Source organism: Homarus americanus, unplaced genomic scaffold (genome assembly GCF_018991925.1).
Source record: "Homarus americanus isolate GMGI-L3 unplaced genomic scaffold, GMGI_Hamer_2.0 scaffold13956, whole genome shotgun sequence".
Taxonomy (NCBI): domain Eukaryota; kingdom Metazoa; phylum Arthropoda; class Malacostraca; order Decapoda; family Nephropidae; genus Homarus; species Homarus americanus.
The window spans coordinates 17,940-27,444 of NW_024753884.1; the positions used below are offsets into that span (position 1 = coordinate 17,940).

Consider the following 9,505-nt stretch of genomic DNA (forward strand, 5'->3'; position numbering starts at 1 on the left):
GAAAACAAGATACCACATTCAGTTTGGTCATAAATGTATGTAGTAAAACTACTGGGTGCCGTGGTGTTAGAGAAGTGCTGGATATACAGACGTACAGGCTCTGTTCAGTATAAATTAATATTTAGCGATTAATGATATAGATTAGCAGTGGGCGACCCATAACTAGAATGACGTCATCAGTGTTGATAACTGTAAACATTCCTTATATTGTAAATACTTGTAATAAGTTTTTTTAAAGATATTAATGCGAACAACAATCCGTTAATATTAAATGCGTAAACCCAGAAAAACAAGGGAGATGATCAAAGTGGATGAAGGTTGGTGAAGTTAGTTTGACAGTGTAAATATTTTCATGCAGTAACACTTACTGTAACAGTTCACATTGACATTTTTATGACAATACAAGTTCTCTTGAAAGTTTTGGATTATTTGCAGTTCGTTAGTCATTTTGGGATGGTGATGTTATTATCAAGGTCGTGCTGAGGTAAATGAGGTGAGGTAGAAGTATGAGTCATTTGACAGTTATCCTCTTCACCGGCTTGGGCTATCGGTCACGTCTCTGTTACGCACTGTTGGCAATTACTGGGTATGCACCAGCTCCTGAATGTACCTGAACCCACTCCAGTGTTGGTCAAGTCTTGTCTTGAAAGAGCTTACACTCGGTGCCGTCACAACACTTTCTCGTAGATTGTTCCAAGAGTTCACAACTTTCACTCCGAAAAGTTTGCCCTCACAGTTTTCTGGACCTATGAGGAAATATCAGCTGGCCAAGTGAGTCATACGAGGTTGTTTTGATACTGTAGTTGCCCAAGGTCCATTACCATTATTGATCATATATTCCTTTTAAGAATGCTTTACTAAATGACTTAACAAAATTCTTGGTGTAAAGTGATCTTTACCCGTCACGTTAAGTATAACACTGAAGGAGTTGGTCACCTTTTAGAATACGGGTACTTATTTTGTACTTCTTTTTTTAAGTTTAACAAATTTATTGGCAAAGCTTGTAGTACAGTTTGCCTATTCTGAGTAATTCAGTCAGGTCTTGACACTGAGGGTGGTATCACTTCTCACTGCCACGCAGGACAGAGGTTCATACACAAAGAAATACATCATATTCATTAACAGCTATAAATGTATAGAGGTCAGATTCACATGGGTAATGTCACTGTTCACTGCCATGCAGGACAGAGGTTCGTACACAAAGAGATGCATCATATTCATTGACAGTACATGTATGTACACACACATACACATACATACATATACATGTACATATATATATACACATATGCACACATACATACACATATACACACATACATACATATACGTCGGTCAGATTCATGTGGATACAGTCACTCTTCACTGCCATACAGGACAGAGGTTCGTACACAAAGAATGCATCTTATTCATTGACACTATATATAGGTCAGATTCATGTGGGTAATGCCAGTGTTCACTGCCATGCAGGACAGAGGTTCATACACAAAGAAGGAAATACATCATATTCATTAGCAGTATATATAGGTCAGTGGATCACATACATTGGAGTCATATTCTACTTCAATTAGAATGCAACCAGGTGGAGGAATTTCCTATGTTTTTTTCCAAAGTCATTCTTTGTAATAAAAATGTTCAGTGCGACCTCAAGTCATTATTTGCGCTTCAGCTGTTTACATGGGCTGCAATATTTCTAGAGCATGGATGCAGGGTCCGACTAATTACCCAAATGTACCCAAATGTAGCCAAATATAGCCGCAATGAAGTCAAATAATGGTCCTACATGAATAAATCGGACTGCTAATCACTTCTTGACTAGTATTTGGTGTCAGAAAGTCACAAAAAATTGGAAAACTTACTTTAATCTGAGTTAATAGATCGCGTGCATGTACCGAGGGAGCGAGGAATTACCCAAATGTACCCAAATGTAGTCGCAATGAAGTCAAGTAATGGTCCTAGATGAATAAATCGGACTGCCAATCACTTCTCGACTAGTATTTGGTGTCACAAAGTCACAAAAAATTGGTAAACTTAATTTAATCTGAGTTAATAGATCGAGTGCATGTACCTAACCTAACCTAACCTAACCTCGACTAGTATTTGGTGTCACGAAGTCACAAAAAATTGGTAAACTTAATTTAATCTGAGTTAATAGATCAAGTGCATGTACCTAACCTAACTTAACCTAACACAACACAACTCAGATTAAATTAAGTTTACCAATTTTTTTTGACTTTGTGACACCAAATAATAATCGAGAAGTGATTCACAGCCCGAATTACGCTTGTACGACCATCATTTGACCTCATTGCGGCTACATTTGGGTAATTCCTCGCTCCCTCGGTATATGCACGCGATCTATTAACTCAGATTAAAGTAAGTTTTCCAATTTTTTGTGACTTTCTGACACCAAATACTAGTCGAGAAGTGATAAGCAATCCGATTTATTCATGTAGGACCATTATTTGACTTCATTGTGGCTATATTTGGCTACATTTGGGTACATTTGGGTAATTAGTCGGACCGGGGATGCACGTTAAGTGGTTGCCTTATACAAACTCTATACGTTACAGTATACAAGAAACCTTATTTCTTACCTCAATAATAAACTTGGGTAAAGATAGGTTTTATGCACCAACGCAATTTTTAAATAAACAAATTTTCTGGTGTATTTTATGTGCTTTCTTCAAAAAATGACCTTTGTTTCCTTGGGAAGCTGGTAGTTTTGAAGAAAATTACAGTTTTGAAATTCCCCCCAAAGCTACTGGTTTTCCCTGGAAGCAAAGGTCAAATTTGGCAGAAAGCACATAAAAACACACCAGAAAAATGTTTACCTTACCTAACCTAACCTTAACCCTAGATAGGTAATGTGGGGCCAAAAAATCCCCATGCCGAACTTGTATGAACAACATAAGTGTAAAAGGGTAAAAAAAAAAAATGTAGTCAAAATAATGAAATGATAAACAGCAAAAAATGCTAAATTCTAAAGAGTCACCTATCCAAAATGAGATATAATTACCGATGTTTCTGTTACTTTGGGGTATTTAACATAGCCGTAGGATTTACTTTTCTCCCTTGTTCACGAACTCTTTGGAATTTAGCGTTCGCCAATACTGAAAGTTTTTCGCTGTTTATTATTTCATCTTACAAATTATTTTTACAAAATTACACTAAAAATATTATTAAACATGTTTTGTGTATGTATAACAGATATTCGTTAAGATTTTACCCTTATTTGCTATACTTTTGGGTACTTTTGGGTACATTTGGGTACTTTTGGGTAATTCGTGGCTCCCTAGATAGTGTGTCCTAGGAGATATTGGCGAGTGCATAAAATGAATCTTAACCCTTACTTGGGCAAAGGAATTGCAGTTTTCACATTCTGATTTTATCCAAGTTTTTCCATGAATTTCGGTGATTTGTACAACCTCCAACTGTGGTCAAAAGCTTTCTAGTCACTAACCAATCTCTTAAAATTGACAACTAGTCACTACACCACCGATGCGTTATTTGTTTTGTTGTGTATATTCTTACTATATTTTCATCAGTGTGTTCTGTTATGATAATCTTTTTGGGGAATTTGGTTTAGTTAGGTTCATTTAGGTTAGTTTAGTATAGTTGAAGGTAAGGTTAGGTTCAGTGAAATTGATTAATATATACTGACAACTGACCTGTGGACGAGTAATTTGTTTTATTGTTTACTTCTTACTTTATTTTCAACATTGAGTTCTGATATAATGATCATTTCTTGTGCAAATGCTTCGTTATGGTAGATAATTAGGTGCACAATACTTAGTCTTCTCGGTGGTAATGCGGCGGTGACTTCTCATCCTAGGATGCAAACAGCCAATTAGTATATTGGTGTATTTAAAAACACTCGGCCGCCTGGGCTTGATGCTGATGCTCAGTGTATGCTTAAGACCCGTTCAGTAGGGACGGCTGCTCTCACTTCCACAAAAAACGTAAAATTTCACCAAATCACAGTAATTTCTTTCTGTTTAATATACCGGACTGCCCCCCCTGGCTAGGAAGCTAGGTAGCTTTATTTGGTTACGTTGTTAGGTTAAATACGTTTAATTTAGAAATAACCACTTCATAACACATTTGCACAAACTACAACAGTGTCCACTATGTAACACAGTGAAATTGTTGCGTTTATATAATAATTTTCCTGTGAAAAATCGGTGGTGGGTCAGTCATCAATAATTACTGTGGTATTATTACCGTTTTGGTCATCCAGCGATGTTTAGGATTTTAAGTTTTGGACTCGATAGTTTCGAAAATTCTCGGACACCTATCTTCTATGGTATTTTTGGAAAATCGTCGTATATTTAAATTTTTTTTTTTTTTTTTTATGTTTCCACCGCCCCAGAGAACTCCTGTGTGCTTGTGTGTTGGTTAGTATGCTGTATTCCACATGTGCTAGAGTCAAGTATATGCGCAGTTGTTATTTGGATGTTGATTGGTGGGTATAATTTTGGAGCAACCAATCACAGCTCGGTATACCCCCCCCCCTGCACAGTCAGAGCAACAGCAGTCAGGCAGTGCACCCTGTGGATGACGAGGAGGGACCCCGATGACCCCAACTCCAAGTTTTCCAAATCTTAAGGTAAGGTTTAAGGTTGGGTTAGGTTAGGTTAGATTTTGGATTATTCTGACCTTCATACCTATCGCAAGTTACTACAGTAAACCCTCGATAACTCGGCATTTGATAACCTGGAATTTCATGTATTCGGCACGGATAAGGTCTTGGGAATATATTGTAGTATAACTCGGGAAATGCCGAGATATATAAAATTATCTGGGAAAATCTTGGCATATCTGACCACATGCATCACCTACCATGCCTCTGTGTCACCTACCATACCTCTGCCGCCAGTCACGGTCACATATCGTTCTCGCGTTGTTTGCCAGTAATGTACACTTAGCCAATCAGAGCGCACTAACTATAAGATAGTGTTAGTAGGAACTTTGTCGGTCACGGCAAAATATTCACTGCCTTCTTTAAAAGTTCAACCTAACCGGTAAAATTATCATTTTGGTCATCCAGTAATTTTTAGAATTTTAAGTTTTGGAATCGGTAATTTAGACAATTCTAAGACACTTTTTTTCTGTAGCATTTCTTCCTCTCACGATTACTTCAGAGAAGATCCCCAAAGGAGGGGGGGGGAGCCTTGGGTCAGGGAAAATCACAAAAAAGTACAGTAAGTCCTTGATAACTCAGCACATAAGGGGCTCTGGCCATGCTGAGTTATCCCAAATTCTGATTTATCGAGGCACTTCCCCCCCTCCTACAAAAAAAAAAAATTATTGACCCATAGATGTGTATTGTACATGTAATTACTCATTGTAAAAAAGTAACACTTACCAGCACTGCTGGTGAAGAATGAAGCATCATAGTAAGTGACACAGATGTATCTGTGTCACTTACTATAATGCATTACTGTCGAACTACGTGAGAATGATATGTGACTGTGACTCTGGCGGCATTTGGCATTTATTTTGCCTTGAGTCGATTGTTGTGTAGCTATATAGTACGTACATACCTAACCGGAAGGAGTTGTTCGATTTTGTTCATGTTTTCCTCATGTTCTTATCATTATAAAAGAGGTGACATTTACTGGAACCTAATAGAACCTGACAACCCACCAAAGAAACCTACCTAACCTTACCAACTTCCTAGCTGGGGGGGGGGAGGAGGCGGGCGGGCAGACCCCCTGTCATATTAAACAGAAAGTACTTAGCCAATCAGAGTGCACTCAAGGTAAAATATTGATAGTAGGAACTTAGCCAGTCACGGCAAAATATCCACTATGTTTAAATAAACGCTTTAACACATTTGCCATAACTATGACAGGGTCTACTCGATAAAACAGTGAAATTGTGGCATTTTGAAATTTGTTTTCTATGAGAAGTTAGCAGTGGTGTAGTCATCAACAATTATCCCAATCTCAAATTCAATGCAACTGAATGCTTCCCAACCAATGACCTACTGTGTTAGGTATTATTTCACTTGTTGCCACTAAACTAATCGCGTGAATTTTATAGTTGCAATCAGTAATTTTGAAGATTCTAAGACATTTCTTCTATGTCATTTCTGGCGCCGACTACGTGTAAGAGAGATATTAACATTTTGTTATGTGTGCTTGTACGTGGTGTTACACATGCAGAACATTGAATGGCTGTGGAGTCCTCCGTTAAGTTAGAGTAGAAACTTTTTCTGATGGGTTTTAATGTGTTTTGAACACTTTTTACCTTGATTTTTATAGCAAATTGTTAGATTCTGAGATGGGAGAGGGGAACTTATCTCCGAAACAATTGATTTGTGCCAGAAATGAAGGTCAAATTTGTTCATAACGCATCAGAAGCCATCCGAAAAACAGCTTCAACTTTGGTTTCGTATGGTGGCAACAAGTGAAAATTTATCATTTGCTTTTCATACAAACCTACCTAACCTATCCAGGTAAAGAACCAGTAGAGTACATACAGTACACAATGGGGAAATAGTAAAAAAAATAGGTTTTTCTTACATTTTTTATGTTAATTTAAAAAATATGACTCTTATTTTCACTGCTGGTGAATGTTTATGGAGACATTACAATGGTTTGCACAACTAGGCAGGTCTGTAAAGAAGAGCGAAAATGTGGGGTAAAAACTCTAAAAAAACAAAAAAACATTTTCCTTTCATATTGGACCCATTATCATAGCCCTGACAGCTTGCACTCTTAAAAATGAGTATGTTTTTAGGCCTAAGGTACTTGCACCTGATAGTGCAAATAACGAAATCGTTATTTGCACCCGAACCTTGCCATCAAGGGTATTGGGTGCAGATAGTGAAACTGTTATCCGCATCCAAAGTGTGTCATAGCAAAACTCGGGTGCAAATTACTGCACCTATTTACACCCAATATTACCAAATCATATCCAATGAAAGAAAGATGAAAAAGAAGTTTGTAACTACATGTATTCAAATTAGGGTAAAAAAAGACCAATGAAGTTATTTGAGCCGACTTTCTTTACCGTATTTATCATTAATGTTTATAATGGAATTGTGAAAATTGAAATCCTCTCATACATTATCTACTTTATTATTGTATACAGTCCTTTGATATCTGGTACAGAACCTAATCTAACCTAACCTTACCTTGTCTAACTCTTTAGCTACAACCCCTTGCCATATTAAGCAGAAAGAAATTACAGTACTACGGTATTTTGATATCTGGTACTTAACCAAAGAAACCTACTTCACCTTACCTGTTGGTTTGTTTAAGAGATTGTGAAACTTTTATCTCCACCCAAGTTTTGTCCTTGCAAAATTCTTATAATATTCAATAATACATGTAGTGTTGAAATCTCAGGTTCAAAGAAAAGTTTAACTATTTGCACTCGATTCTTTTCAACAAGGGGGATCGGCTTGTCAGTGTGAAAATCGGGTGCAAATGCTAAAATAATTATTTGAACTAGCTACTGGGTGCAAATACCCACTTTCATATGTTAATGCAGTCCCTTACCTCTAGAATCTGTAATTGGTTTATATCTAACAATGTTCCTTTATTGAAGTGTCTTCTACATCTAAAATGATACATGTCTGGAGTACAGTACTGTCTGACAGAGTATTTGGCTTCTTTTCTGCAGTTTAATCTATATTACTATACGTACACCATTTCCAAACAAATTAATTATTTTTTTCTGAAAAAATTTCTACAGCACCGTACTGTATATGAATTTCTTTAGACACAACTTGTTGTAAATGTTTATTCATTATCAAATCAAATATCGAACTGAATAATGCTAAAAAATATCCTGCTGTTTTGTAAATAGAGTACTGAACTGTACAGTACAGCACATGGTATACTGTACTGTAATGCCTTAAGTTCCTCTGAAACCAGCTTATGTTGAGCTAAACAATGACTGATGGTCATTAACAAGTGTTCCATGACCTGTCATCGCTGCTCTTCTTCCGCAGTTGACTGCCTCTCCCTGTCTTCATTTTTATTAGTTTTTAATTGGAGTGTTGTCTCAGTCTAATTCTTATCACATTGTAAATGATGTACTCAAGTTTAAAGTGACTAAATTTTCATGAGCTTGCTTCCAGCCATTAACTGCAAATGTTCTTAGAAATTACTTATGAGAGATGCCACAAAAATTTTTGCAACAAAACCAAACTCTGTGCTGTACTGTAACATACTGTATACAGTACTTTTACATTACAGTACAGGAGCTCCTCTACTTAAGAACATTCAACTTACAAACTTTCAGAGATACAGACATCATCACTGAGGCAGGGTTACCTGCCAGAACAAGCATTTAATGTGGGTGAGACTGGATTATTTGAAGAAAATTCCCGATGGAACAAACATTACTTAAGAGGAGAAGAGTGAGCCAGGTTTTAAGGCTGTATTAAAGGGTATAGCTGTACTAAATATCCATAATCTTTTCATTTTTTACAATATGTTTGGCATCTACAAGAGTAAAGTTGGACTTACAAGCAAGCCTCGGGAACGTAACTCGTTTGTAAGTAGAGGAGCACCTGTACTTTATATTGGTGCTCTCTGAATCAACTATGAGCCACTTTTGAGAAATTTTCAGACCAGAGTGATACAGTACTATATGTCATCATATGATGTGTCAAGGTGACATAGATTGTACTACTGTGTAGTACTGGCTAATGTAATGTTTAACATTGATAATTAAGATTGCAGTGGGTTATGAACTATGTTGAATAATTGAAAGGCCATTAAATTTATCATTAAGCATTGCAAATAAATGAACACACACACACATACAATATACTTTATGGTACTTGTACAGGAAAGCCTCCAATAATGACGGTTTTACTAACGACGATTCATATTTAAAACCCTGGTTAATTAAGGACCTAATTCAATTTACACCATTCTTTTATTCGTATTTACAAAAAAAAATAGAAAAGAAAAAAGAAAATTACATTTTCATATAAATAATACCTAAATCCTGATATGTATCATAAAAAAAAACACGCCTTGTGCGCGGAGGCTGCCGAGCTTGTGAGTGGTGACGCCAACATCACTAGTATAAATAGTTGCAGTTTTGCGGGCATTTTGTTTTCACGCATCTGAACAGGAAAAGGGGAAAAAATTCTCAGATTTCTAATGGTATTTTTGCATCCCTATTCAACATGAGCAAGAGAGCAAGTGATGGTAGTGCTGGTTCAAAAGCTAAAGAAAGTGTAAAAGCTTGCTGAGAAACGAGATGTGTTAAAACGATATGAAAAAGGTGAGAGGTCTGTGGATATTATATGGAGCGAGCTATGAACATTTTTTCTGAAGCGGATCCATTAACAGAACAAAGCATTAAAATTAACAGGGACATGCATATGACTTCTACATAACAATGTATAATAAGAAAAGAAAGCAGCTGTGCAAGGTTCTTTCGACAGTTTTATTATTCAAAGGCCTAAGCCACCAACTTCAGATACACCATCAAATTCAGCATCATAAGCAGCTTCAGCAACAACTTCAGGCTC

General features: G+C 36.6%; 1 long non-coding RNA gene across 1 annotated transcript in view; it reads left to right on the plus strand.

The window, feature by feature from the left end:
• The first annotated feature begins 325 nt into the window (after positions 1-325).
• The window catches only part of LOC121855645, a 47,131-nt gene continuing 37,951 nt past the window's right edge, over positions 326-9,505 (plus strand). The window contains exon 1 of the long non-coding RNA XR_006086821.1: positions 326-771. This is a non-coding gene — a long non-coding RNA (uncharacterized LOC121855645). The remainder of the gene's footprint in view (positions 772-9,505) is intronic.